At 30.3% G+C, this 4,322-nt stretch overlaps 1 protein-coding gene across 12 annotated transcripts in view; it reads left to right on the forward strand.

Annotated features, from left to right (window-relative positions):
* Window positions 1–2,910, forward strand: part of LOC136040542 (solute carrier family 41 member 3-like) — a 117,843-nt gene extending 114,933 nt beyond the window's left edge. For 9 of the 12 annotated variants that reach the window (XM_065724742.1, XM_065724737.1, XM_065724736.1 and 6 more), the window contains one exon: window positions 1–2,399. This exon is cut by the window's left edge and continues 794 nt beyond it. The gene's annotated coding sequence lies outside the window, so the exon portion shown is untranslated. The other 3 variants (XM_065724738.1, XM_065724739.1, XM_065724740.1) reach the window with 1 other exon arrangement.
* The last annotated feature ends 1,412 nt before the right edge of the window (window positions 2,911–4,322 follow it).

Raw genomic sequence — 4,322 nt, forward strand, 5'->3', positions numbered from 1 at the left:
TCAAAATAATAAATTTTCAATGGTTCAGCTTGAGTACGTTTCTATGGATGCAAAAAGAGACTTTATTTTTGAATCTTATTTCCTTCAGTTCCCAAAATAATATAATTATAGCTAGAATTTTTTTAAGTGTACCCAATCCTACTGTACCCAATTATTTGAATTGGGATGGGGGTCAATGGCATGACTCTATAAGCTCCGCCAGATTCGACCCAGCTCTAAATGGGTACCTGGAGAAATCTGGGGAAGGTAAACAGGAAGGGCGTGCGAAAGTACAGGATGTGCCCCCAACCCCCCATTGCATTTCCTGGCTGAAGGGCCAAGAAACGGAGATCAGCACCGCCGGTAGGGACTGCAAAGTCCAATGCTATATTCTTTACTTTTTTTAATACATCAAGTAGATCGAAAAGAAGTGTCCATTGAAAAGGCGAGAACCAGCTTTTGTACCGAGATACTGATAAAAACTGAAAGACGATATTATTCTGGATTTAAATCAATGTTAATATTATTTTATTTACGAAATTACTCGCCTTGAAAATTTTTTGGAATTGGCAAGGTTTTTATACAGATCAGAATTCAATTTTTGTATATGTCGACAATAACTACCACTATAATTAATGTTAGTCTTTTAATTAATGGACGTTAACAGCTTTGCAGTTGTTTTTTTTTTTAATTTCATAAGTGCCAAATTTGTAAAGCCTTAGCTTCAAAAACTTATGTTTTCTTATTCCTGATGATGTGAAGATGTTCGTGATTCGTGTACCTTTTTCTTTGAAATTTGCCAACTTTATATGTGTTTAAGGTAAGACAAAGTTAGATGTCATTAACATGCGCCGGTCCTTTTCATTTCCTGTTTTTTCCTTGAGAGGGATCAGTTTCCTTGAAAATCTTTCTTTTATTCATTAACCAGTCATGAAAAGTTGGATATTCTATAAAAAATCAACGGTTATGGTTGAAAAAAAAAATCAAGGAATTTTATCCAAGAAAGTCGAGAAATTAATAAAAAAAAGTAAGGAAAATCCAGAAAAATCAAAGAATGTCAGTCAGGCAAGTTAATAATATCTTGCTCGAAACCCTTTACATAAGTTTAAAGTCATTATTTTTTTTTTTCTCGATTCCATTTATTAGGGGAATAGGAAAATGACACTTTGTAGTAAATTGTGATGTTAACGTTTGATTTTACTGTAAATGCAGAAAGGACTGCAATGTTGCCCTTTTCATAAGCATTTTAGGGGCTACGTTTGATGCTCTTTGCCATTTAGGCTGGAGTCAGCAGCTAATAATTGTAATTGATATTTTAATTCTGAAAATAAAATCAAGAAATTTTATCCAAGAAAGTCAAAAAATTAATAAAAAAGGTAAGGAAAATCAAGAAAAATCAAAGAATGTCAGTCAGGCAAGTTAATAAGATGACAACCTCATGAATATAGCACCTTTTTTTTAGTGGTATTTAAGCTTGATTCTGGTGTTGACATGATGCAATCTTCTTGCTCCAAACCCCTTACATAAGTCTTAAGTCATTATTTTTTTTTCTCAGTTCCATTTATTGGGTGAATAGGAAAATAACACTCTGCAGTAATTTGCGATGTTAACATTTGGTTTTACTGTAAGTGCAGAAAGGACTGCAATGTTGCCCTTTTCATAAGCATTTTAGGGGCTACATTTGATGCTCTCTGCCATTTAGGCTGGAGTCAGCAGCTAATAATTGTAATTGATATTTTAATTCTGAAATCTATGGGGCACAATATATGTGCCCCATATGTAAATAGGGCCCCTATGTAATATATGTGCCCCTATGTAAATAGGGTTTGTTCAGTAAGCTGTGATTATATCAACATTTTCAGTTATATGGCTGCTTGAAAGCGAACGCAAATCAATGGGGCACAATATGGGGCTTTGCAATATATCGGTAAGGAAACCTTGATTACCCCCAATAAAGTTGCAGTTTTAAGAAACATCTATCCTAGTACTAACTTCTGTTTTTTGGGGTATTTTATCATTCCAGTATATTTACTTTGTACCTTACTTCTTTCATTTCATAGTTACTATTGCTATTTCATTGGTTGTTACTTATATACAGTATGAGGATATTATATAATTAAGGTTGCCTTAATTCAGATTACATATGGCATCTTCAGTTATTTGCTAAAAGGTGAATATAATTGTTGTATATTAGTGAAAGTCTTATGAGGGTATTTTTTGTACTTTGTCCGACAAAGTCACTAATTACAGTTGTCAAAATTTATGGTCAGCAAAAAACTCACTTGACATTTAAGGTTTGATTGAACTTTAAAAGTGGATATACTTTAGTAGTAAAATAAACCTTATAGCTACTATCGTAATTGAAAAAGTGGATATAGCCTACTCTTTGATTTTTCACATTCAACAATTTCTCGCCAACACGATATGGTTTGTTGATAGTGTTGTAACAGTTGGGCAGAATTATTCAAAATTGGCTAAGTGTAAGCCTAGATATATATTTTAGTATATTTTATTATGTATTTTATATATTTAAATGTAAAATTACGGAAAAGAGGCCTTTTATTCTGCAGAACTTGTATCACCTTTATTACATAGAGGGTGAAAGATTTGCCAAAAAGCGTCAATATCTCAATTTATACCATTTCGTGCGAGCCCCTGATTTTCACATTTTGATGCAGTGACAGTTTCAACAAATTTCCATTTTATTTTAACGTACCAGTAAACTTCAAGAAGAAACAAGAAATAAAGGAACTATTTTGAAATTCAACGTAAAGAGAAAAGAAATTTTGCTAAATGATCGCAACCAAACTTTAATTGTTTGTACAATAAATTTTCCTCGATTCAAATTTTGTATTTTGTATTTACAGTGACAATGGGCAAAAAGGAAAAGTTATTAAATTATTTTAAAATTCAGTATAAAAAAAAGAGAAATTTTGCTAAATGATCATAACGAAGCTCCAATTTCTTGTATAACAAATTTTCCTCGAATCAAATTTTGTTTGGGATTAACAGTAAAAATAGGCAAAAAGAAAAAAGTAATAACATTATTTTAAAATTCAATATAAAGAAATGAAAAAAATTCTAAAAGAAGTGTAAAGAAGAACTTGTACAAAGATTTTTGATTTTTATGAAATGAAGTTTTCCCTGAACTAAATTTACTTAGGATTTACAGTGACCTTCAAAAAAAAATCGAAAGTTACGAAACTATTTTAGATTTAATATTAAGAGATGAGATATTTTACGAAAAGGTGTTAAGTATTGATTTAAAAAGACTTCTGCACAGATTTTCAATTTCTCGTGCAATAAATTTCCTTCTCAGTAATTTTCCTTTGGGAAATTATAGTGGTCTTCATCAAGAATAAAAAATAACAAGGGTGTTTTGAAATGTAGTGCAAAAAAAGTGGAAAATTGTGATGAAAGAAGTTTTGTTATTAATAGAACTTCTACAAAAATCTGCAATTTCTGATGCAATAATTGCATCAGAAATATCTCGAATTAGAATCCTCGAATTAGATTTTTCTAACTGATTTAAACTAACCTTAAACAAGTAAATAAAATAATGAGCAATTTTAAAATTTTAAACAAAAAGATGAGACATTTGTTAAAAATTGTGTTGATATTAACAAAACTTCTACAAAGATCTTCATTTTCTGATGCAATTAGGTTTTCCTTGAATTAAAATTTTTATTTGGGATTTTCAGTAACCTTGCACAAAAATCAGAAAATATAAATCTGGATTAAAATTTAATATAAAAACAGGTATTTGAAAAGCTGTTGTTTTTAACAAAACTATTGCAAATATTCTCAATTTCTGATGCAATAAACTTGTCCTCGAATTAGAATTTTTGTTTGGGATTTAGAGCGATCTTGAATAAAAAGTAGAAAATCATGAAATTGTTTGGAAATTTAATATAGAAAGATGAAAACATTACTAAAAGGTATGCTACGTGAAACTTTTGTACGTTAAACAAAAGCGTTGATTTTTTTTCGCCAAAATTGCTGCATTGTTATTTTTTCTTCGTGAAACTAGTTGTATGCGGATTTTTCTTCGTGAAGCCTGATACATGTTAATTTTTTGTTCGTGAAACTTGTTGTATGTTGATACAAAGATACTTAGTAGTCTTATGAACACAAACTGATCTACTTCTTCATATTAAGTTTCAATGGACTATATATTTTATTAGATAGCAAGATTGTCTTCACCTCAACCGGCTTAAAGTAAAATTTGTAATATAGTATATTGTTACACAAACTATCCCAATCTACCCAGACTGAAGTGATATATTTTTTTTTCCTCTACTGAGGATTAACTTATCACTTTAATCTACATAAAGAAAAACTTT

This window comes from Artemia franciscana, chromosome 21 (genome assembly GCF_032884065.1).
Source record: "Artemia franciscana chromosome 21, ASM3288406v1, whole genome shotgun sequence".
NCBI classification, from domain to species: Eukaryota; Metazoa; Arthropoda; class Branchiopoda; order Anostraca; family Artemiidae; genus Artemia; species Artemia franciscana.